At 38.4% G+C, this 27,040-nt stretch overlaps 1 long non-coding RNA gene across 1 annotated transcript in view; it reads left to right on the top strand.

Annotated features, from left to right (window-relative positions):
• LOC127013213 (uncharacterized) overlaps positions 1-17,507 on the top strand; it is a 67,068-nt gene extending 49,561 nt beyond the window's left edge. Inside the window, exons 2-4 of the long non-coding RNA XR_007766056.1 lie at positions 2,447-2,661; positions 7,420-7,544; positions 16,387-17,507. This is a non-coding gene — a long non-coding RNA (uncharacterized LOC127013213). The remainder of the gene's footprint in view (positions 1-2,446; positions 2,662-7,419; positions 7,545-16,386) is intronic.
• Positions 17,508-27,040: the final 9,533 nt, after the last annotated feature.

Genomic DNA, 27,040 nt, shown 5'->3' with positions numbered 1-27,040 from the left:
CCATCTGTGTCTCAAACAGAGCCTTTTCGCATATTTATCTTTGTTGCCTTTCTCTGAACATTTTCCAGTTCTGTTTTGGCGTGGGTTGTGTTTTGGGTTTTTTTGTTTTGGTTTGTGAGGGATTTGTTGGTTTTGCTGTTTGGTTTTTTTGTAGGGGGGTGGGTGTTTGGTTTTTTCTTTTTTTTTTTTAAATGAAGGTACCAGAGTTCACTTAGTATTGAGATGTGGGCAAACCATAGATTTATACTGTAGCATAATGCACAGTAATAGCTGGCATTGGAGCAACTTTTTGACCTATGCTGAGGACTGAGCTGCTGTTTTCACAGAGCAGGCTATCATAACCTAAGGTTTTGCTCCTGAGTGGTTGCAGTCACCTCAAAACCGATGGTTTGTTTTGGGTAGATAGCACTGTGGTCGTAAGCATAGGCAACGCCTGCACCAGCTGCCTCCGGCTGGGGGCTGCCTTTTCCCTTGGGGAGGGGAGTCGAAGAACAGACTGGCTGCGGGGGGAATGTGTCCACAGTTAACTACACATATTCACTCAGCTTTTCTCTTGGAGTGCCGAGGAGTTTCAACCTTGTTGCCTGTTCAGAAGTAGCCTGCTGCTCGGGCAGGCCTTGGCCAAGGAGCGAGCGGACGCGAGGAGCCACGACTCCGGCCCAGATACGGTGATTACAAGATGTCCGCCGCCGGCGGCACGCTCCATCGAAGCCGCTGTGATTGGCTGGTCTCCGCGCAGGCTCTGCTGCTACTGGTTGCTAGGCGGGCTGGGTTATCCTAGCAACCTCCGTGTGGGCACTGCGAGGCCGGGGAGGGCGCGGGGCCGGGTCCGGGGCCCTCTCCCGGTTGCCGGCAGTGCTTCGCTTAGGGAGCGCCTCGGGAGAGCGGCGCGGGATGCAGCGGGTGCTGGAGCACCGCGTGAGGGGGCGGTGGTGCGCTGTGGCCACCCGGTGGGACGTGGGACGTGTGCCGGTGGCGTTGGCCGCGGCTGGAGGCGGGCGGCTCCAGGCTGCCCGGCGGGTGTCACTCCCGGGGCCGGTCCCGGAGCCGGGTGACCCCGGGGTTGTCCCCGCTGCGCCGGGCGTAGTCCCCAGCGTCCCCCGCCTTCCCCGACCCCGACTGCTGTGTCGGGGTGTTGTGAACGCCCTGACGTGCAAGGAGCGGCACCCCCACAGTACAGGCAGCAACGGTGCACGGGGGGACGGCCAGACACGGCGGGAACGTCCAGGCGGTTCTTGGGAGGCAGGGGGAGCAGAGCCAGGGAAAGGAGTAATCCGAAGGCTGCGGTGCCTCGGCGGTCCTGCCTCGTGTGTGCCCACGCAGAACAGCGTGTGCCCCTGAGCGGAGGGGCTGTGGTCGTCCCTGGGTGGAAAATAACCCGGCGAGGACACGCAGGAGGGAATACGAACCAGGGGAGACTTTGTGTTGGGACACATGGGGAGCCCTGGTGCTGGGGCGGGTACCTCCGAACGGCTGCTGCAGGCTGCAAACCTGTAGTTTCTGAAACGAAGACTGTGGGTGAGATACAAAGAGGCAGTTCCTCAGCTACTACTGTGAAATGTAAGCTGCGCCTACAAGGAGTTTTACTTGTTTGTATCAGCTAACATATGGCCCAGTATATAGACTTAAGAAATGGGTGAAGAACTGATAAATACCTAAGGCCCTGAATCCTTCTGTGTTTTCAAAGGCACGACCAGCTGCGTTTTCTCTGTTTTTCTAAAGCGGATTTATTGCTGTTCTCCTGCAGTGAGAGAAATGAGGCAAGGCTCTGTCCATAGAAGGTAGCACTGCAACGGCAGTAGTGCTGGAGAAATGAAGGCCAACACATCAAACATACCTCACGTGCTTTCTAATCAGAAAGGGCTTCTGTGCAGTAAAACGATGCCATGATTTCTTATCTAATACTGAGTTGACTGTCCCTGGAACCAGTGGTATAAATAAAACCAGTTCACCATAGTAAAAACCATGGCAGCATGAGTGTCAACCCTTGAAGCATTAGCCTTTCCCATAGGCCAGAAGAAAACTCATAATTTAGCCGCAGAGCGTTTCAGCTAAGCTGGTTGGCTCTATCTCAGCACTGTGCTAGCATAGCTCCATTGCTGCTTGCCAGCGTGAAGCACAGGCAGGGCACATTTACTTCCATATGGAATATACCGTTTAAACAAGTGCTATACAAGTGTCTCACTTAATTTTTATGCCAGTCTGATTTACATCACCTTAACCATGTATCGTCTGGACTGCTGATTATACATACTCATGTTGGATTGGATAATTCTGTATGAGCACTATCTTGTTGATTCACTGTATTATTACGCTCTTTATCTAGAAGTTCAGCCTTTAGTAACTGCAGACTCTCATCAGTTTGAAGTAGGTTTAGATTTCTTGCTTTTAAGAGAACAAGTTGTTTATAGCTTTTTTATTGTTGTTTTGTTTTTTTTCCCTTGAGGTTGTTATTGGTATGACTGTTACTTTGGTGCAGGAAGGCAGACTTCTCCTTCAACATACGTAGCATCTAGCTGGAGAAAGTGATGGACCAGACTAGAGCTGCTTCATCTTGATGCTTCAGCTGTGCAGTCAACTTACCTGTGTGCCTGTATGATACAGGCTTGGTGTAAAGGGGTGTTAACAACTCCAACTATGCTGCACAGCTACTTCATCCTTGTAAGTATTGTGCTATTTCACAAGGTGGTATCTTCAAATATGAAATAGCATTCACACCCAGCAAGATGAATGGGATTTGGGAGACTGGCAGAATTATAAGAAATACAGACTCACCCACAAGAATCCAAGAGAGATCTTAGCAACATTTACTCTACATCTAGGACACTAGGTTAGAAATGGAGCCTGCACTACTATACTGGGTGCTCTATCACATTTATTTCTTTAAAACCTTCATGAATATTTTGTTTTCAGAAATAAACAACTTTCCAGAAGCAGACTGGTAGAAACAGTTGGTAAAACACTATATTCTGAAATTGAGACCTGAGAGTTGTCTGAATATAGAAAAAAGAGACAATGAACTTTAATTTTGCTTTGCAAATATCAATTGTAGAAAAATGTAACTGAATCTTTCCAGCTCTCTGATGTTGAAGAAGGCCAGGAAAGCAAAAATGGATTTTTACTTTGCTTGACACAGGCCAGCAACCAGTTTGCCTTCAATATTCTAGAAAGTAACCTGAAGACTTCTAAATTGTATCTGGCTTTCCCTTAAAGACTTAGAGCTAGGGATTTTTGAAGAATTATGCCAGTGTGGCTTTTTTTTTTTTTTTCTCCCAGCTGTCTGTTCTAAAATGAATGCAATATAGACCCAAAGTCTTTGTATTGGCTAGTATCCCCTGATGCTGGAGAAATAGCTATGTAGTTTGAAGAAGTTACAGCCTTTTCTTTTTTTTAATCACAGGAAAACCTCTGCATTTAGTGGAACTTTTTGAGGTAGATAAATAACAATAGTTAATATAATATACACACCTGTTTGAAATTTTCCTTATGGCATTCGGCTCTAACAATTTCTTCTGTGCATATAGTAGGTTGAAGAAAATAAGAGGTAACTTTGCTGAACTCAAATTTTTAACCCTCCTCCTTCAAAAAATCTTTTAGATCTTTTGTTGTTGGTTTTGCTCTCTTTTTCCTTTGACGTTATTGCAGAAATTATGTATACAAATGTTTTTGGAATGTATGAGTTTTTTATTGCTCCAGCAATTATGCCATATTGCAGAGTAGTTATGCTAATGCTGTATTACTTTTGCATGCAAATAGTTGAAATGAGAGTACTGAAATGCAACTACTTATAGATCTCCACTACTGGTTTTCCACTATACAATGGGTCTGTATCTTTCCGTGTAAATGATTCTGCTTCTCTTGTATTTGTCTACCTCTATTTCACTTGTCTACCTCTATTTCACTTGTCTACCTCTATTTCACTTGTCTACCTCTATTTCACTTGTCTATGTGCCTGCAATTATGGTGTGAGTGCGTACGTGTGTGTGTTTGTGGGCTTCTATCTAAGTATGGGGGGTTTTTATGAGATTGTAAGGATTTGCAGAAGCAAGCAATACATTCTATAAATGTAGTTTCTTTGGGTTTTTTGTGCAAATTCCACATGGTATCTGAAAAATCCAACATTTATGTAGAATGTATAAAACAAAGGGAATCACCTGATACATGCTTGATACAAAAAAAGTAACCAAATATGCAGTATCTTGAAGAAATATTTTGGCTATAGTAGAAAAAAAGGGCAAATATTTGGTATCACTCTCTTTAGTTATCAGTTAGGCTTCACGGAAGGTAATCCTTAGCTGTGGGAGCCAAACAACTACTTTAACATTGTTCTACTCTTATAATTGCTTTTCAGAGGAGTGGCTGTGACTGGGTACAGAGGAATCTAATTTAGGGAAATGCGTTGTATTTTGACTTTGATTAGTTCAGGGTGCTTTAGGAGAAGGAAATGAGTCATTGTCTAGGCTTGTCCAAGACTTCAGTTTTTGTTTGGTTAGGTTTTTTTTAGTTCCAGGTAGTGGGCTTCCAAAACCTTGGAATTTAAAAAAAAAAAAGGGAAAAAAAGGTATATTAACCTGTAAAACTTGAATAGTCTCACATATACTAATATTGAACACCTAATAATCAACAATGTGTTAATAAGAGGCAAAAAATTAAGGATTAGAGGTTTTTTTCTTGATCAGATTTTCTGGTACCCTTTACATTACCTTATCTCATTAATCAAACCTAGTTATCTATTACTATATCCAATTATCTACCTGCATTGGAGTAGTCCTTTATTTAAGCCAATTAGATTTGAGAAGAGGCTGGTAGTGTCCCACCACCACATTTGTACCCTAGTCTGGTTGCAGCACTTAACAAGATGAACATGTGGGTTACCGAGTGATCTATTCTTTATATAACTGATATTTTGCAATTTTTTATTAAGAACTTGTCATATTGTAGTCCAAAATGTAGGGCTCCCCATCCCAGGCAAGTGATCTAGCCACCAAAAGTCATTATCACCATTCTTTTGTGTGGCCCAAATGATACTTAATTATCTTAAAAAATAAACCAGCAGCAACAAGGTCATATGCCATCTCCCATAGCAGGTGTTAAGTTGGTGACTAAGGCATTACTGTAGGGCAGGTAAAACAGTGTTTCAGATCTTCTCTGGCAAAGGAGAGAAAAGAATTGCATTCAGGGTGACTATGCATGTACTGTTAGATGAAACTGTGCCAGCATCACCTCCTCCTTTGGCTGTCCTTTGATAGGAAAGACTAATCCTTTTATGTTTTTTTAGAAGGTGCCGAACTCTGGGTGATTATTCAGAGCTGTGACTTCCAAGTGAAGGGCAACCAGCGTAAAGTATCTAATTGTTCCTGAAAGGCAGAAGGCTTAAAAGCCCTGTCATGGATGCTTTGTGTTACTTTGGGTAGTTCTCTCTCTACACATCAGCCTTTAAAGATTGCATTCCTGTTTCTCTGCATTTTGTGTAAGGAACTAGGGAAGAAGCTGTTACTTACATTGTGTCTGAAATCTCATCAATTGGGGATATAAACTGAGATTACTTGTGAAATTAACTTATTCATATAAATTTTGCGATTCATAGATGCAGGTAATTCCAATATTGTTAGCAAGAATACATTAAAAGCCATAGCTTGCCTTCACTTCAAGGTCTGAAATGTATCATGGATTGAATCCATGGAAAGTACATTTGTAAATTTTGAAGTTTACTTTTTCCTCTGGCTATGGTTGTCCTTTCTGCACAGGCAGTGGAGCCAGGGACATGTATCCTGGGAGGAATATAGGGACGCTGCCTGGATGTGTAGGGAAGGGATTAGGAAAGCTAAGGCACAGCTGGAGTTGAATTTGGCAAGGGATGCGAAGAATATTAAGTGCTTTTACGGATACACAGTCCAAGAAAGACATGGACCTGTTAGAGTGGGTCCAGAGGAGGGCCACAAAAGCGGTCAGAGGGCTGGAATCCCTCTCCTATGAGGACAGGCTGAGAGAGTTGGGATTGTTCAGCCTGGAGAAGAGAAGGCTTTGGGGAGACCTTTCAATACGTAAAGGGGGCTTATCAGAAAGACAGAGAGACTTTTTACCAACGCTTGTAGTGACAGGAGAAGGGGCAATGGTTTTTAACTGAAAAAAGGTAGATTTAGATTGTACATAAGGAAGACATTTTTATGGTGAGCATGGTGAAACACTGGGACAGGTTGCCCAGAGAAATTGTGGATGACCCATCGTTGGAAGTATTCAAAGTCAGGTTGGACGGGGCTTTGAGCAACCTGGTCTAGTGAATTATGTCCCTGCCCATGGCAGCGGGGTTGGAGTAGATGATCTTTAAAGGTCCCTTCCAACCCAAACCATCCTATGATTCTATGATTCTGACTCTATGATCCTAAACCACAATCAACAGAAGTTTTCTACTATAATATAATTCCTACAAACATCTGAAAGATGACTGTACTCTCATTTACCATCAGACTTATTCTCAGCGGCAACTATTGATCATGCATTTCCACTGCATTTCTGAAGTTTTATGTGACACCATTTTGTTGATACCCATAAAGTCATATGGGCATAAAAGAGAAGAAAATAATGGTGAGAAATCTCTATTCCTGCAGGTCTGGCAGAGGATTAGTCTTATGTTTTCCCAGTTATGGGTTATCTTTATGATAATTTGATATTTGGTTTGTAGGCTGTCATATTGCAGTCTGTTCTGTCCTGCACTGATGTGGGTGTGCTCACGGACAGTTACAGCAACATCCACTGAAGACGAGGGAAACCACATTTCCTTCCCTGGCCTTGGTCCTCAAATGCAGAGGAAAAACACCAAGGCTGCTGCTGTTTAATACCTAAAATGAGTTCCTACTGCAGAAGATTCCCAGCTGTTTGCCTGCAAGAGTAGTGATTGAGCTAGGCATGCCACCTTTATGTCATTCAGGGTCTAAACTGATGCAAAAAGGATTTTCAGCTGCCTTCCTCACGCCTTTTGTACTGTTGGATTCTGAAAAGATTACTTGTGTAGTCAGGAAACAAAATGGCAGATTTACACAATAGGGAAACGATAGCACTGTTTCAAAGAGTAGAAAATCTTGCCTATAAAAGAAATGGAAATTGTAATAATTTTTGATACATTGTAATTTGCACAGTGATCTCTGGTCTCTTGGTCTTGTTTGTATTTATATGTATGCACCATAAGTAATGAAAACACATTTCACAGTATATCCACAGTACTAAGATGATGTTCTATATTATATTCAGCATGTGAATTTTCCTTTGTTTCTTTTATCTTTCATGATTTAAGACTAAAATACATTATAGTGGGGCACTAGCAGCAATAAATACTATTCAAAATGCTGTCTATAGATGTGATCAAAGCATAGCACAAGGAATTGGAAACTCTCAAACTTTATTCCTCACCTCTCTTTTTAGGTAAGCAACTTCTCTCTGTTTCTCCCATGTATCACCTGGGGACCATGACTCTTACAAGCCTCACCAGGTTGTTGTCAGGATTAATTATAATGTTTGCAAAGTGCTTTGAAGATAAAAAGTGCTAGGTAAGTGTTAAACAGTATTTTTATTCCGCTGGAGTCAGAGTAATGTCGAAGAGAATGTCAGCTTCAAAGACTTTGCTGTCAGATCTAGAGTGCTCACAGGATGGATGAAGGTTATTTAATTTTATCTGCACATACTGAAATTATAATGGTCAATATAGTCCTTTCTTTAATCCAAGTAATACTGAGATGCTTGTACTTTATATAACTATTTAATATAATAATCAATTTTAGTTGTATGATTATTACAAAATGGATGGATTTCCAAAATCTGCTAATTAGAGCCAGTATTAAATAGTACCCAAGACACATGCTGGAGGGAAAGCAACTGCTGCTTAAATGTTAAAGATATCTACTTTTTTTTTTTTGGGGGGGGGTGTTGAAATCTCAAAGGAGAAGCTGTTGTAACTATGTTTTGAAGAAAAGTTAAGTACAGGTGAAGAAAGAAGTGACAAGCAGCAGAGGAAATGTGAAATGGAGCTTAACCTAGGTCAAGATCCAAGCTTTGCACAACCCCTTAAACAAGAAGTCAGAGACTATTAGTGTTTATGCTTTATATTAAACCCACTGTAGTGGTATGATCTAGTGAGGGATCTAATATGCTCCCCTTACAAATTTTAAAAATATATCTTTCAATTTGACTTGATTCAGTTTTGGCTTTCATTTTAGTTTCATTAGAGGTTTTTGTTTTAGTTTGATTTAAAACTCACACACGTTTGTTAAAAGTAAACCTTCTCTCTATCACATTGAAACTTACTCAGAACTGAGATGATGTGGTTGAGGCTCATGGACTTTATATGTTTTGACATTTCTACAAGCTTGAGCTTTCACATCTTGCTTCATGATCACTGGCAGGTTGAGAAGCAACTCTGAAACCTTGGCCCCCAAAATCATGATCCCTCAGATTTTAAAAGCACCTCAACCTTTAAGGGCACTTGAGTTTGGATATGAGACAAGTAATTATGTATTTTAAGAACTGAAAAGGCACTTATTTCTTCAAATAAATTACTTCATTCAGAAATGCAGCTTCACTGCTATTATATAATTCCATTCTGTATCTTTCTTTTCTTTTTTTTTTAATTTTCTCATATAATTGTTTTTCAAACAATAAAGCAGTAAAAGTATTGGATTTAGTATTTAAGCCTGAGCAGTACAGGACCCTTATTTCCTTCACTGACTTGCCCTGGGGATGGGAGGTCTCATCATTTCATGGGGTTCAAGCATAAATACAAGAGGAAACTATGTAATTAGTAATTGGGGCAAGGCACAGTTCATGAATAAAGACATCCTAGGGGACACATGCCAGCTATTGCTGGAGCAAGACCACTGATTTAGCTATTTAGATATTTTTACTGCCAGATTCAGGGACATGAGCTGTCTTTAAGACCTGTTTTGGAGACTGAATATTTACAAGTAGAGAGTCTAATAGTATAGTGTAAAAGATAAAAATAGCAGAAGTATTGTCATAAGTAGTAATCGGAGGTGATAAAAAGAAATGCTTGGCTTTGTGAGAAACTTGAATTCAGAAGCATGGATGTAAGTGAATTATCCAGTCCATTGGCTGTTGACAGTTTGCAAGCAGTTCAAGTGCAGTTCCAATGCCACAGCTATTCATTTGATCCATGGAGTGGCTGTGCATCCACAAAGGCTTTTGAATACTTTTAACCCATGGTTGTAGGAGGAAGTAAGACTGTAGATGCTGCTAAGGCTGACCTTGCTTGGAGATCCAGATGCACAACCAACCTCAGTGTCTAGTGGAGAACTGAGACCTGTTATTCACAGGGAGAAAATCCTCAGTTTCAGAGTTCTACCTGTACCTGGCATTCAGTGCTGTGTGGTACAAATAGAAGATTTTGTGGGTTCTCCAGTATGAAGATCTTGCTGCGTGGCTTTTGGGGCTGGGAGTGACTGACTGTAGGTATCTTTGTATTCAACTATGGATTTAACTGTCCACATTCCTGCTTACACAGTGAAAAGTATTTACTTTTAACCCATAGGAATTCTGCCTAACTACTCAGGATGTAAACTTTGTCTTAAATTTCAAGACAGTAGAAAGGCAGTTTTAATGTGTATATTGAGTAGGAATAGGTACTTCGATCGTAAAACACCTTTGATCGGTAGTTCTGTGAAACAGTTTGATGGACTGTTAGTGGAGAATTGGCAAGAAAATGCCTACTGTTACAATTAAAACTTGCTACTTTGTACGCAGAGTGAAGTGCGTTCACGGTATGAAAGTGGTATCAAAGAAACACTCAGTATAATCCTTAGTTTTAGTAATCTAAGTTGTGCACAAAAAAAAAAGTATTTCTCATGACTGTAGGTCTGGTATCAGATATTCAGTAGAAGTTCTGTCTTGTGAAAACTACCACCTTCTATATAGTGAAGCTAAATTACTAAGTGGTTCTTCGGTGTAGTTTTTATCTAGCTACTGTTTTTTCCAGTAAGGGAGTCGCTAGGCTTAGCTTCCCTCATCTCAGATTTGTAACTTCATTTCCTTGGTTGGGAAAGAATTCTCAAGGATTATCTTTCAGAAGTCAGGTTCCAAGCAGTACCAGCTCCTCACTTGATCTCTTTTCATCCCGTCAGGAAGAAACCCTTTCTCTACCTTACGCCAGCAGCAACTAGTTCTGAGGCAGATCTGTTCTACACCTTCCCACATATGCTCTTGCCTTCCTCTTTATTGCACACTGTCTCCTTTGGTCAGAATTGGTCTTAAACTGCAGCAGTTCAGCTTTGAGGGTTACAAGCTGCTTGCATTCAGTAAATAGATGTACCCCCTGGACAAGTAGTTGTCTTTTCTGTACTTTGCCTTAAGCACGCTGCACTCAGAGTAGGCTGCTGTTGATATTCGATCTACATAAAGAGCTGATGTTTTTACACTTTGAATCCTTACATGTAATAACATTTATTGTTTGGTTTTTTTTTTAAAATCTTCTTCTAAAAATTGTTTTCACCTCCCCCCTTCTTAATAACTTTATTTTCCATTTAATTCACAACTTCTTTATCAGGTTTCTTTTCTTCATTGTTAATCTTTATACTGTCTACTAGTTTGTTTTTCTTCCCCCTCCCCCCAAGTTTAAGAATGACTGATTTTGGATCCTACTGTACACTCTTAACTCAGAATATAGTTAGTTGTGGAGAGGGTTATTGTACCTGAAAAACACGTTCGCTCTGGTTCACTAAAGCTTGTTTTAACACTGTTGAATCACAGAATCATAGAATATCCTGAGTTGGAAGGGACCTATGAGGATCATCCAGTCCATCTCTTGATTCCACACAGGACAACCTAAAAGTTCAACCATATAGCTAAGAGCGTTGTCCAAATGCTTCTTGAACACTGACAGGCTTGGGGCCAGGACTGCTTCCCTGGGGAGCTTGTTTCCAGTGTTTGAGCATCCTCTCAGTGAAGAACTTTTTCCTAATTGCCTCCTAACCTGTTGGAGTAAGAGGAATTACATACTGTTTCTGAGCTAACCTCCTGATATGTATACTGTTAGGGGTATAAACTGAGCCTCGCATTAGACTTTCTTTCATCTATCTCAAATGGAGTCCCTAAGTTGGAAGACTGGGTTCATGCACGTCACTGTTTGAATTTTCATGCTTCCTGCAGCCCGTAGACTGGGCTTTGAGTTATAATCCAAATGTTTTGTGAACTCAGAACATGATAGTGCAAGCAGATTTGGGGATTTTTGGTTATGTCTGAAAGTTGTTGCAGGCAGATACGACCTTCCTTCTGTGTACCGCATCCGGCAGGCACAAGAATACTTACGCTATTTTCTTGTATGAACACAGGACAGTTAGGTTTGCAGTGTCACAGAAGAACAGCATAATTGATTTAGTCATCGAAGACTGACAGAAGAAGTACATTTAGAAATTGTGTCTTGGGTAAAAATCTCCCCTTGCTTATACCTTCAACTTGCCTTGCGAGTGTCTTCAGCCTCTCTCCTGGATTTCCAGCTAACAGAAGCAGAAGGTGCTGCTCACAGCACAGTCTCTGCTGTGTACATTTTCTGCAGGCAGTGGCAGTCACTAGTAAATCTTGTCCATGCTCAGAGCAAATACCAGCTGTCCTTGCTTGCTCTCTGAACCAGCTGGATGCAAGCCAGTTCTAAACTGGAAGCCATGTAGCTGTGTTAGCACGGCACTGAGCCTGAGTGCCACACGAGCCTGAAAGCCCTGTCTCCCAGCAAGGATTATTAGGTCAAACTCAGTGCCATGTTAATTGTACCTCAGCATCTTCTGGTCTGCTGCTGGCTTACATCCAGCCAGCCTGGAGTGCAGACAAAGCCAGTCGCAACTGCCTGTGAAATACCATGTAGTTGCAACCCATGTTTCTTTCCGCAGCAGTCAGCTTTCCTTTGCCTAAACCCTCTTTAAAATTGGGCTGCAAATTTGTAGTAGAAGCTTTGTGCTTAGAGGCTTATCCCTCTAAGGAAGTGGCTTTTAAAATGTCTGGAGCCAAGTAGGGAATATTCTTTGATAAATATAATGTTGATAAATAACCCCAGCTGTTTCTTCAAGAACTCTTATCTGTCATTGTCTTTCTTGTTTGATGCTGTAACTGTTTCTCTCTAGTCATTTGGATTCAGGTGAAAAAAATGTATCCTTAGTATATATAACTTGAAAAATTCATATTAAAAGTCAAACAAACTCCAAACTATATTTAAGCTTCTGTGCATTCCAGAGATATATTTTAAACTGACTATTTAAGTGCTGCAGAACATACTATGTCATACTACGTTTTACTGGTATAACATTTCTTAATTAACTTCTGAGTTGCAGAAGATCTCATAACAGCAATTTTCAGGTATTGTGCAGTTTATTGTAGCTATAATATTTATTATTGGCATATTAAAAGAAGGCAGGAAGCCTAACTAATAGCTGCTTTAAGGGTATCTTTTAACTGCAATATGACAAAGATTGTTCAAGTAAAAAGTCTGTTCAGAACTTGAACTGTAATTTGCTTTGAAAACTCTCCTGCACGCCAAGTGAACTCATAATTCTAAATGTTTGTTTCTGCATTTCAAACAGCACAGCTTACTATACTGATGAAGTAGCCACAAGGTAACTTTTACATTTCAGCAATGGAGATCTTATCATAATATCCAAAAGGCACATACTGTGCTGCCATCTGCTTATTTTTTTCTTATTAAACTGAATGAGAGACCAAACTTCTTAAAAAATATTTTGTTTAAAATATTGATCAACACTGAGTGTCCGTGCATGGTAAATATGGATTTATTTTTAGCTTACAAAAATATTTTTCACAAAAAATGTTTTTGATAGTTATGTTTTATACCCATGTTCTTAACCCCTAAACACAATGTGCTTTGTTCTTTTTTGTTTTACAACATTGCTTTTGTTTTTAAATTGGTTTATTTGCCAGAAACAAACACATATTGAAAAGTGGAAAAAAACCCACCAAAACCCCCCACCAAATGTCAAGGAGAGAATAAATGAAGGCTCATGAAAGAGGGGGAGAAAAACTTGTACAACCTAGGATAGAGTAACACCTTCATTCATCACGAGACTTCTGCTAGTAGAAAAGGAAGGGTTGAACATTTATAAATATGATGACAGACAAAAAGGCCAATAAACCTGACTGTTTTCAAATAACGTCTGTGAAAATCTGTCCATCAGAACTTCTCCAATGGACTGGCATTTTATTTTCCAAACCTTCCAAATCTAGGGATTTTCTTGAGGACATGCTACTTTTATTTGGTGTTTAATGAATACCTCAAAAAATGCCTTCTCCCTCACCCTCCAAATGGACAGTTTCTACTTCATCTCCTTTTCTCTTACTACACAAAGTTATTTTAATCCTTATGAAAAGACAAACTTATGATTTACTGTCTTGTCAACTCCTTGAAAAAAAATAGCTTTCTTTTGTCAGATAGCTAGTGACTCTGTAAGGTACAGAAGAGTATCTGTTCCTGAGAATTGATTTTCTGACTTACTACTGGAAAATATACTTTGGATTCATTACACAGCTTTGTGGTTTGTTCTGCCTTTTGTATAGATGTCCCACAGTAAAAAGAAAAACACCCCCAACATTGATAAGCTAGGCATCTGACTGCACTTCAAAGTGAGACAAGGACTATCCATTTCGGAAAGAGGTTTGATTTTTGGTGCGCGTCCACAAAAAAAAATCCGTAATGGCATGGTGCAGTATGCACATTTTATTGATAAGACACATAAAGCATTCATAGATTTACTTCAGATTGTCTGTTGTGTTCAGGTAGGCCAATAGAATACCATTCCTAACCCTTTACCATAGAGACATAGAGAATTATGTTAGCAACCTTAAAATGACTTCTAGAATGACAGCAGGTTCTTCTTATAGATAGCATATTGTTTCAAATTCAGTTGCAGCTCAAATATTTTCCCACATTCTACTATTTGTATCTACTGCTGTATAGGATGTCCTAGAACTTCTGCTTAGGTCAAGCAGATGAGACTTAGGACTTACAGGAGATGGTATGGAAAAGCAGGTGGGGACAGGAGCCATACTCTGGGGTTTCTTAAATGGCACTAAGTGCCAATGTGTAGGCACCTGAATTCCATCCTTGATGACCAAATGTATGATGAATTCTTAGCTGCTAATAGGAATGGTCAAAGGTAACTGTGAGCATTGATTTTCAGGAATTAACAAAATAACCCTTCCCACTTCCTCTGCCCTTTTGATCTCTGTTTAAAAAAAAAAAAAAAACACTTAAAGGTTTTTGAAAGCATCTGATTCTGGCCAAATTCAGCCCTCACTTTTCCAAAAAGTGTAAAATTTTTTTTTTTGCAGGGTAACTATCTCTATTTATTTCTCATGTCATAGTTGTAGTGAAACTTTCCTGTAGTTTTATTTCTGATGATGTGCATCTTTCAGCTAAAAAAGTTTGTACAAGGAAACAAGTTTATGCTGAGGCCTTGAAAACTCACTTTTTTTTAAGTACCAGCAAATAGGGTAGTCCATTTTTGCATAGTGGAAACCAGGAGTGTAGTAAGCACATGCTTCTCTGTTCCACCAATGGCAGCTATTCAGACAGCTAAAACTGTCTCATTTCTGCTCTTTCCAAGTCTTCAATTTCCAAGTCTGAGCTTGGAATCACAAGCTGTCATTACAAATTACTATCGCTCAAATGGATACTTGGATTAAAATCATGCACCTGTTTAAAAATTACTCTCCAGTGATTTACAGTGCTGAAAAACTGATGTGATGTCCTTCATCACTGTCTTGATAAAGCAATTGGATTTTCTGTGTGGAAATATTTGTGTTTTCCCATTGCACAAAACCCAGAAATTGGTCTACAACTACTAATTTTAGTGGAGAGCAGACATTTTTAAAGCCAGGAAATAAAGACCATTTCTCCCTGTTTCTTCCCTCACTCAATTAAGCAGCTCTACCTCATCTTTCTTCCCTCCCTCAGTTAATCAGCTTTACTACTTCTACTCTTACCCAGTCAGGGCTTTCTTACATAAATCTTGTCAGACTACAAGGGAGTAATTTGGCTCCAATTAACAGTGACTATGATACTTGTGTTGCACCTTTCACTTTCAAAAATTTTGACACTACTTTCCTCATTTCATTAGTTCATTTTTAAGTGATGAGCAATTATGGCAGACACTTGGAAGAATTACTAAGGTTCTTCACTCATTATGGTCTCCCATCATGGACCTGGATGATTTCTTGGCTCTGAGCAAGGTCTTGGATAGTCTGCTCTAGAGATCTTCAGTCATAGAGGATCTCATAAATTTTCCAAACCCCTGTGCATTCCCTTAGATACTACTTTTCAGAGGAAATAATATCCTAATTCTGTAGAAGATATACTGAGGATCAAATCTTTTAGGGACCTAATACTTTCACAACTATCTAAAAAGGCAAGAAATCTGGTTTCCTTAGGCAGCCTTGAAGGTGTCAACCTTAATAGCTTATCCACCAGTTAACAGTCATTTCATCCTGATTGTTTCTAATGAGTTCTTCCTCTAAATTCACAAATTGATTCAACAGCTCTGTATCTACACCAGTAATGAAGCACTCTGTAAGTAATGAAGCACTCGGTAATGAAAGCTCACAAAACATTTAATTTGTTTCCTATTTTGGTTTTTACCTTTTTTTTTCCCTATTTTTAGTGAGATGACAATTTATGACAACAAAAATTACTCCTAAGGCTCTTTGCTTCGTATAATCTCCCATCTTGGGTTTAGGTGTCAAACTATAAAAGTACCAAGTATTGCTTGTATTCTTATTTCTTAAGTGTTATATAATTATGTTCCTGTAGAAGCAATATCCTTGAATTTTTAGGAAGTAGGTCAGCATTGGGGGAAGGAGGTATTGTATCTGAGTAAACTGTTGAAGATGATAAAATATTTTTACATTTATCTTTACATTAAATGCAAGTCTTCTATATTCAGCTTCCTTCCTCCTTGTTCCCTGCATAAATGTACATGAATGCAATCTGTGAAAATATGACTTTTCAACCCTTGCATTATTTTTTCCAGATCCCACTTCTATAAGCATTTGAAAGAAACATGAACTGTAAGACTGAGAAGGTCTTTGTGATAATTTAGAATAATCTTCTGTATGGAGAAACTTTCTATATACCAAAGCATCACTTAAATTTTTATGATTTATTGCCTACTGTTAAAAAAAAAAAATCTCCAATGAGAAATATTTTATAACACCTCTAAAGAACTTCAGTATTTTTGTACATCTTATAGTTAAAAAGTATAGTTAGTTTGTAAGTTAAGCTGACTTCCTCGTGTTTCCTTAAGGGCAGAAGGTACCATTTGTTAATATTAATTGAAAGTATAACATCGTTAGTAACTTTAAATATGGTTTTGTTTCTAATGACAGAACAGAACTGAAAGGGATGACAGAGTTTACTGTGGTGTGTAGTTCCTGACACATCGAATGGTGCTCTATAATATAATTTCATGAAGTCTGGAGAAAATCCAAAGCTTTATCAACAGCTCAAAAAAAGAAGTAAAATGGAAGAAAATGGTGCCATAAGAGGAAGATATTAAATGTAGCATTAGAAAGGGTGAGAGAAGAACTGGAATGCCACTGTGATGATCTTTTCCACATGATGACCACTGTTTTCACTAATTATCACCAGACAGCTGGGACCTCTAGAGATTGCCTAGTCTAACCCCTCCTGCTCCAAGCCTGAAGTTATCTGAAACCTCAAAATTAAAAATTGTCTTCTCAAAGAGCTGTATCATTTAGGACATGCAGAGTTACTGTTCAGCACCTAAGGAGGTTGTTAACTTGTTTTATGCTGCTTTTTTTATTCTTTGAATGTTATGAATTTAATGTCGCCAGATATCTTGTGCCCTTCCAGGTGATCAACTTCAGCAAAACACAAGCCTCTGAAATCAAATGTGAAATTAAGAAACAGGGTGATACAACATGTAATCTGTCCCTTCCAGAGGCAGAAACTGGTCTCTGGAATTACCTGCATACAGTCTGCTAACATTCATTATATTAGACATACCTATATTGATTGCAGTAGGATTAGCCAGAATTCAGCAGAGGGGAGACTGCAAATAGGTGATCCAGGCAGTTTGGCTGATCTTTCGTGACATGAAGAATTCTAACGGCCTTTTGCCCCTTTCAGGTTATCAAAACATCCCCATTTTTCTTTTGATAAAAGGGAAGAAAAGTATATATTGTTGAGCCATACCTCATTTCAGTTGCTGTGTATGGGAGGAAGGGAAAGGTGAAGTTCTTACTGCAGAGATGATGAAGTAGGATACAAGATAAGTGAATGTACCATGCTTAACAGTGTTGTGGAAATAGGAGGGAATGAGTTTGGCCTTTTTTTAGCTGTTCTCTAGCCTCTCCCTGCCATATTTTATTTAGCCATTAATCCTTTAAAAGCCACTAGGACATGAATAATCTCTCTGGAGCCTTAGGGTTTTGGGTTAAGTTGGTTTTCATTGGGGTTTGCTGTTCTAGGCTTGTTGAGTGGTTTGTTTGGGTTTTTTTTTGGGGGGGTGGGGTGGTGAGGAGGCGGAGCGGGCTGTATGCGCATGTATTGTTTAATTGGTTTTGTGCTCTTCCTTGCTTGTGTAATATAAGCTGTGTATTTAACTAGATGCGCTGATTCATCTAGCCAGTCTGGTCAAGCAGCGTTCTTGCTTGCCACTTCATCTCAAGTTCAGCAACCTCCTTCCCTCACACAGCGTGCAGTGAACTGATATATACCTTAATTCTTTGTTGTCCTGAGTTTTCAGGATTTTTTTAATGGCCTTTCTTCAAACCCTGATTCAACTCACATTGGAGTTCATATCTCTGGAGAGTCAACTGTGTGGCAGGAAAAGCAGTTCAAGTCTACTCTTACACTCTCCCTCCAAGAAGGCTAACGTTTTGCATCCCTCCAGATCCCATTAGTTTGGGACAACAGTCTCACACACTCTCTTCTTCCTGCTACTACAATCTGTTCCTGTTTTCTTGCATAATCTGCCCACTCTTCTTCTTGAAAGTTAGCCTTCACTATAAAACTATTTTTAAAAACAGTCCACGTTTTCTGAGTCAAATCACGATGCTTCTTTTTCCCCTGTTATTCTAAAACAAAATAAAAGCAAACACTTCAGTCATTTGTGGTATTAGTAGTATGCCTGTAGTTCATTCTTAGAATATTGGGATTTTTACTGAGAGGGCGGGTTGAATAACAAAGGCATATCCATACAAGCAAGTCGGATCATATTTAAATTGGACATTTTTAGGTAGCGCTTGTTTTCATTTTGGAAACTGATAAATGAGAGTTTTAGCACTGGTTAGTTTACCAAAACTAGTAATTCTGGAAAGTATGATGAGACACACAGCTACATCCACATATGAAGGATGCATATTTAGATTCTATAATGTGATTTTAAGTAGAGGTTATATTATGGGAACCCCTTGTTCAAAAGATTCATGTTCAGATCTCCAACCTATACAGCAAATTTCCAACTACTTGAAGTTATCAGTGGAATCTAGATAATCAGAAGTTTGGCTCATGAGTGCTGGGCATCTGCTATTCTTTTAGTTTTGTTTCATTAGAAGTGGTTTATGCTGGTGAAGTTAGTAGAAGGACAATCTGTGAAGGTGTATAGAGTTCCAAAATTACCATCTCTGATTCAGGAATTTCCTGAGTCAGATCTTTAGAATTGGGGAGGCTATAATCGGAAGGTATTGCTATATGATTATTATTTTTTATGTACCTTTTTCTGGACATTCACTTTTGTCTACTCTTATAGATCGAACACTGGTCTAAATGGGCCTTTGTTCTGATCCAGTACAATAGGTCTCACTAAGCATGTGGATTTTTAAGAATAGCTGATCTTTAAACAGCAAATACTTCTCAACCTTAATTCTAACAAAACAGGCATTTTGTCATAACATTGTTTGCATTCTGCTGAAATCCACAGGAAAGAAATTGCTTCACTTCTGTCCCCCACTTGGAATCCTAATAAATAAACGATACATTTGGCAGTGAGTGCTTTCTTAATCTCAGTGACTGGTGCTAAAATAAGAGGTGGCCTGCAATCAGGAATATATTTTTAGTTAAAAGAACTGCTGCACGAAGTGCAGTGTTCAGCGCTATAGTGTCAGAAGCAAATCCTTATTGATTCTGATCTCTCTACATTATACATCTTGCTGATCAACTTTCTGATAGTGCTGCTCTGTCAGACACTGGAGCATGGGATTCAGAATAAATAGACCTGCCAGAGCAGGTTTCCACCATGATTGGATCAAAGGCGTGGGAGTCATTCTACAATTTCTTCACCGTAAATGTCCTCTCAAGTGTCTGTTCGGCTTTGCAAAAGGAAGTTAAACATATCCTGCTATGCAGCAATATTTCAGTTTTACTTGTTGCTTAATGTTTTCACTGATGCTTTCTTCATCATCCTCTGGGCACAACCACTTTAGTCCTTTAAACCATCTGTTAAATTAACATACTTTTTAAGAAAAACATGCTTTCTTAGCTCCTGTTCAGCTTCTTTTACAAAGTGCACATTTGCAAGTTGTGTAGTATCTATGGTGGCTGCTCTGAAAGCCCCACCAATTAAGGTTTGTGAATATTGAACAATTTTGTTCTTATGATTCTGTAGACATGAAATTAAGATTACATTCTTAAAACAGAGGTGGTGTCACTTTCTTTCAGCTTCAGAGAGATTTGGTATTCAAGCTTCAGGACCATTTTGCATTTAAAAGACATGTATGTGGAGGTTATTCATAATGCCATCCCTCTCAAAAAACAGTCTGGATTAATTCATTTGGTCTCTGAGAAAACAGCCATGGCTTTCTTAAGCCAATCATGGCTTCTAATTAATGTCATCTAGGTATCTACAGGCAACATTGCTGATCTGTAGTCTTGTGTGTCTGATCTAGCTGAAAAAATGTCTGTGTTCTCTGAACAAAGGAAAGATGTCCATGGTGTGAAAGTAAGTGAACAGATGAAAGTGAGAATAATTATAAAATTAAAACAAAAGAGTGATACTGATTTTTTTTTTTTTTTTTTTTTTGCCCTCTCCATACTGCTGTTGATAAAGTGAAAATGGGTCCTTTCCACTCCTATCTCTCAGTTGCTGTTCTTCTGTATAGTGCTGAATGACAATTATGTTCGATTTTTGATGAGTTTTCCTTAGGATTTTGAGGGAACCTCTCTTGTTTACCTTCTTCTGAAAGAGATTCAGTGTCAACATCTGGAGTGCATACCCAGAATATTTCCATTGTTTCCTTCATTGTGTGCAGCAGGCAAATTGATGGGGTTTTTTTCTTCAATTGTTTTGTGGAACTTTGTAGAGAATGCCTAGGGGGTTTGGTGGGGTTTGGTTGGTTGGTTTGTAGCACACTTTGATTACCTGACAATGTCATTTGAATGTACTGCTTTCCCATCTTACTTGGATCAGTAAAGAAGTGTGATAGTTGCTTTTACCTGGTTTGGGTTTTTTTTTGCTATCAGTAGTTATTCTGTTATTCAGTAGTTAAGTTCACTGTAGAAAAAGATACTTTTTCTATTATGACATTATGATACTATGTTTAGATGATGTAGGCACTCAAGAAGCAGATAATTCAGTGGAGCATGCTAGGGTGACCATGCGGTACTGTGTAGTTCACAGCCTTAAGTACTCTCACTCATTCTAGGTCATAGCAGTCCTGAATTGAGAGTATCAGTCTGATCTCCCTTGAGTTATGTTTTCTCTGCTGCAACTCCCAGCTTAGACCAGTGTCACAAAGACATATTTAGAGCCCTCTGGTAGATAGATATTTAGCAGCCCCAAAATGTACAGCTTATTTGGACAACTGACCTTTGAAGAGAAAAGGTGGGGGAGAAACTGCATATGGATGTCAGCAGCCCAGCTCTTGGAGTAGACGAAGGAAGCAGAGCCATTTCCTGATAAATTGATTAATCCCTTCCTCTACACAAATACAAAATTTGAAGACCACTTCAAAGTATGGTGATCATCATGATTCTGGATGCCGTAAAATCATTTGAGATTGGGGAGATGAAGGATGTGATGGTAATTTGGCACAGCTGATAGCTTCCTAAGGCATGGGGAGGGTTGTGAGCTTTCACTTTTATTCACATTTATAGCAGAATGCAATGAATAGGCAGTTCAAAATAATATCCGGTACAGGCCATACAAAAGACCTTATTGTTTACCCCTGTGAATGTGTATGAGCATGAAATTCTGTTAAAAATGGGTAAGAAAATACTAGTTATCTTCTGTTTCTGATGGATCCCTCTTCTATTTGTGCTTGCTTACTTGTTTCTTTGTTTAGGCAAAATAGCGGATTCTATTAGTTAAAGCTTTTAACTGCTCTCCACTCACCTCACTCCAGTGAAGCCATGCATTTCCATACAGGAGGGCTTTGCCTCTTTATTACTTGCTCTGATGTGAGCAGCAGCCCATGGAAAGGACTAGAGTGAACCATATAACATCATTACTATTAATGGGCTCAGAAAGCACAGTCCATGAAAATACACTAGTTCAGCTTGGGAAAAAAAAAAAAGTAGAAGTTTTACCACACCTCATTCAAATGATAAATGAAAATGCTGAACCATTTCTACAAGACAGATGAACACTCTGAGCTGAAGAAGGTTGTTCAGGCAGACTGCATCCGTGAAACCTATGGTTATGAAAGATGACTGCAGTATCTTTATCAGTATTAATGATGCTTAAAATGCATTCCTGAATATACACATCTGCTTACAGATATAGATAGATTTGAAGGCATGTCATGCTTTGTGGCTTTTTTCTTTAACTAATAGATTAGTGGAAGTGGCTGCCATAGTTCAGCTTCATAACTTCACTAATGTAAATTGAAAAAGTTTGGTTATAGTTTGACAAATGTTCCTGTCTACATCAAATCCTCTGAACCATAATAATTTTTATCTAGAGATGTGCCAAAGTACTTGAGAATAATTTGGGCAGCTGGCGAACTGTTACCCACTAGTTCACAGACAGAACTTTCACCTCTTCCTTTCCGCTTTGGTGAATTTGACGAGAAAAATTGTTAGCACAATGGGGTAGACTTTGCTTCTCTAAAATATTTTATTTACCTTTTAACATACTGTTGTACTGTGGTCACATGTGCGCTGACATACTTATATGGTATGCTACTGAACTGCTGAGATGGTCATATAATACCACAAAATATACAGTATTACTTTTAACTGATTAAACTGGTGATGAACTGATCTATGTGAGCTGTGCTTTAGTATTCTCTTAGTAGACCAATTCTGGATGACTTTTTGAATGGTAGAGCTTATTAACTAGCAGAAATACTATGAAATACTGGCAGCTTGGGAAGCAAACACAAGAGATGCAATGAAAAATTTCCCATTCCATGTCCTACTGGCATTCCCAAACCTTGACCCAAAAGAATTATTGCTGTTACCAATACATGGTAATTCAGTCTCAATTTAAAGTATTTTTCTAATTTCTAACGTTGTCTCTTAGTGATTTGCTGCTCATTGCAATTTGTGGAAAATCAGGAGCATCACCTGTTTCATTTTATAATGGTAATACGGCATTAATCTGTGCAAGAAATACTTTAGCTTGTCAAAATAGTTTAAAGACTTGTGGATGGGTACCTATATTAAAGAATTAAGAGCATGCATGAACGAATACTTTTACCTCTGCTTTGCTTTAAAAGCAGATAATTTTTAAAGGCTATTATTAATGCAATTAAGAAATGTACCATTTTGTAGAAATTAGTCTAATGCAAGATTGTTCTGCTGCTCTGCACCCTCTGCAATGTGTGGGCTAAAGAACACTTTGTATTTATTGAGAGTCTAATCAATGTCTTGCCAGTCTAATCAAAGTACTACAAACCGTTATCATTATTCTGAATAAAATGATACTAACATGTAATATTACAGCTCATTCCCAGTAATGATCCACTTCATACTGCTATAAACAAGATTTCTTCTTTCTACACACTGGGTGTTACGCTCACCCTTCCAGAGTGTTCTTATGGCAAGTTGTGAGCATTCAAGTTCCTTTTCTGGAAGGAGGAGAATATTGATGGTGGGGAGTTTTCTTCCTCCTCACACTTGCTCCACTTGGGGTTGCTTTTGTATGATTTCAATCCATTGCTAACACTTCTTTTCTTACCAGTCCAGCGGTTTAATTATGCAGTGGTTGCTTAGTTTCATTGTACCTTTGCCACATGGAGTTTAATTTCTTTTAGAAATCCATGCAGTTTCAGAAAGATAACCTAAAGCAAGTTAAGTTATGCTCACTGTGCCACCAGGCAATGTGCTGTTACAGCTAAAACAAGCACAGGTGAGGACACAGCCTGACAAGTCCTGAGGCCTTGTACTTTAATTGGTACAGAGCCTGTAGTATATGACTAGCAGCAGCAACATCCCATCACCTGGACTTGCAAGGCTACCATTCTAAATACATGGGAATGCAATACAAAGTCATTCTGTGGCTGTTTTATCCAAAAATAACTTCTGGTTTGCACTGTTGTAGTGAGTTGACTATACTACAGCTGTGGAACAGCTCCTTCATGAAGCTTCCTGTTCCCCACCTACTCTTTCTTCCAGGCTAAAGTAAAAGAATTTGGGAGACTGTGGGTGTTTCCTCCTATCCTCCTGCTGTAAAAAGTAGCAGTTTTCAAACTGAAAAGTTTAAGTAACAGCAAAAGTTCAAAAGTGGTTCTGTGTGACTTGAGAAGATGTTACTTGGGGATTTAAAGGACAATGAGGTGTATTTCTTCCTTGCTTTACCATAAGTCAAGAGTAAGATACATGTACTTCCTGATGGGGGGAGGAGGGCTCCAAGCAGCGAGATCTGCATAGTAAACATTAAATTCACAATGTTCTCAACTCTGAGCCTCAAGCTCTCTGCCTGATCGTGCTGCAACTTCTTGTGTAGCGGGTTCTGGAGTACTGTTTCTTAGGCATAGGTGTGCATGCAAGTGCATATGTGCACCCTCTACCACATATAATGTCCTGACCTAATAATGATATTCCCAGTTTTATGTACCTTTTTAATGCTGAAAGATAAAATATACATTTACATGTTAGTTAAAGTGAACATGCAAAATATTTTAACTTTTAGAGTTCTATGACCAAAATTCCAAAGATCTTTTGACTTCATAATGGCAAAAATGCCGAGTAAAGAATACATCCCTTTTTCAGATGGTATGAGATATAATAGCAAACATTTTCTTTCACTCCTGACACTACCAGATCTAAAATTCTTTTATCAAGAGGGACATCCCAGCAGAATTCAGGAATGGTGGCTCCTGCTGCTTCGCAACTGTCTTTCCAGGCTTGAAAGGCCAAAGTTGTATTCATTTCAAGCGTAGGAAAAAACCTCACATTGATCTGAAAACATAAATGGAATAGCATAGAATGACTCTTATACAGGTATGCCAGAAGAAGCATCTTAACTGAAAATTACTCTTTCAGCTGAAATGTGGTAATTGACAGTATTCATACTTCTAGTTCATTGCAATATGAAATAAATTAGGTTGTCTTCAGTCACTTTAAGTTCAGTTTTATTATTAACAGAGATTTTTTTTTTTTTTAATTTGACTTTTCTATTTCACTGTAAAAGAACAGAAATTTGAGCATGATCAGGTACCATTGGTTCACCCAAGATGTAGTAACTTAACAAACTGGCAAATGGCAAAAGAGAAAAAAATATCTAAATGGCAAGCTTGGGGAGTAAAATTTAATTTAGATGATCTGACAAACTTGTAAAGGTCCCATAAGCATAAAAACCTTGAGAACTAAAGTTGCTTGAAAATATTTTTATGAAATACTATTTTTTTATTAAATTGGCCTCTTAGTAGGTAGTAATATTTCAATTTTTTTGAAATTAAAGGATGGGAAGAGAGAGTTGGCACCAAAAGCTGAAAAATTATACAAAAAATAACAGAAAAGTAGAATTTCAAGTTTGGGGGCTTTTAATGAAAACTGTAACCTCTTGGCAAGCTTTGATGGTAATTGTTTTCCACAGAAACAGAATCAACATTTCCTGGTGAGCTTTGAACATTTTCAGCAAGATTCACTGAACATTTGAATGCTTCTAGGGTCATGGTATGTGAGTGCGATCAGGAAAAAAACACAAGCTACCCAAATGACAGAAAAAATATTTAAAAGATATATAAAGAACACCATAAAAATACATTGCGTTGGATACTGTCTGATGAAGATTTCATACATACAAGTATTTGTAGTTAATAGAGCAAAGTGAAAAAGAATCTTCTGTCCGATTAGTTCTTATTAGGCTAGAATAGTTACGTTGTGATTAAGACTTCCAGTTGAGTCACAATATATTTAAATTGAGAAAAAAGCAAGAACGTATGTTCTAATTGTCAGTGATTTCATCAACTATTTGGGCTTGAAATCATTTGAGGTAAATTCTGACAGACACATCTTGTGGAATCAATTTTTGAAATGTCATATCAGCTTCAAACAATTAGCAGTAAATTGAAGAATATTTATTAAATGAAGTTTATGCTTTCAGAGTAACCTATAAATTACGAAGGGAGTTGCATGAAGAAATATCTACAGTAAATGATGCTGGTACTGTCCACCTCTTCAGCAAAATATGTCAGGCTCAAACAAACAGATAAAATGATCCAGCCTTACAACAGATTGAAAGTAATTCTTCATGGATGGCAAAAAGAAGCAGTACAGATTCTTCCAAGTATAAAATTATATTGTGACTACATAGATGAAATTGCTGCATATGATGGGATTCTTTACAAGGACACTGCTTCAAAATATCATATAACGCAAAATATTGCTTTGCTGAAAAATGCTAAGTGCAGGCTGTAGTGACTGACTATATATCAAGAGCAGTTTGAAATGTTTTATGATGTCCAGGCATGAATAATGCCATCAAATGTTAGGTCTCTAAGCAGAATCTGATGTACCCAGAAAGTAAAATGTAGAGCAAGTGAAGCCCATGAATTTGCCTATTAAACTGGGACCAAATCTCTCTCAAATTGAGTTTATTAAACAGAAAATTTTACCAGTAAGACAATAGAAATAGCTCCAAACTTTAAAAATAAATACATGAGTATTAACAGTTGTGATTAAAAAGTTGCAATACAAAACTCACTACAAAGAAAAAAATTCCGGGTGCATTAGATAACAGATAACAGCTCCCTGTTTAGCAAGAATTCATTCCAATACATCTCTTTGGTATGTCATTCAAGTATTTCCTGTTAACTTCTTACTATGTATAGACAAATGAACTAAGAAAAGATTAAATACAGGACTTGAAAATAACTTAAAAATTAGTGAATTAAATGACAACTTTTATATAAGATAATATCTTAGGCAGCTTTATAAAATTTGGCAAGCTTTACTGCAATCACCAGTTAATACAAGCATGCATTTTAGGGCTAGAATGAACAAATGCCAGTCTAGTCTAATTGTGTACTTGGAACTTCTTTTATTACATCCAGCCATTTGTGGTCATACAACTTTATAAATAAATCCAGTCTCAACTTAAAAATGTAAGATGATGGCAAAGCCACAATATTCTATAGCAAGTTTTTTCCTTTAGTCAACTCATCTTAAAAATGTGTTTCTGATCCACTTTTCCTATTATATCCTGGCTAAACAGATAGAAGGTCCCTCTAAAATTCATTATTTTTTCTTGTATCAGTGTTTACAGACTGTGATTAGTACTTCTATTCACCTTTCACGGCTTTGACAAGATAAATAGATTGATCTCCTTGTATCACTCTGATGCCAATGTTTGAATATAAAATTTAATTGGTAGCTAAAATATCGTTGATGAGGCTCAGCCTCAAAACTTTTCTGCCTGACATTGCTGAGAGCTTTAATTCTGTGAGAAATGAGAACAGGCTCATTGAGTTCTTGATTCCTTGACTGACCAAGTCCTAACGCCATGTTTTCTATGATGCACATATGTATTCTTTGCATCTCTTCATATAAATCCTCTGCATCTCTTCATCAAAATCAAGACGCCACTTGAACAGAGAATGTTGTTTGAAATTAATTTATTCAAATATATATTTT

Source organism: Gymnogyps californianus, chromosome 2, assembly GCF_018139145.2.
Source record: "Gymnogyps californianus isolate 813 chromosome 2, ASM1813914v2, whole genome shotgun sequence".
Lineage (NCBI taxonomy): Eukaryota > Metazoa > Chordata > Aves > Accipitriformes > Cathartidae > Gymnogyps > Gymnogyps californianus.
The sequence above is the reverse complement of the archived record's forward strand: the minus strand, read 5'-3'. Positions and strand labels throughout refer to the sequence as shown.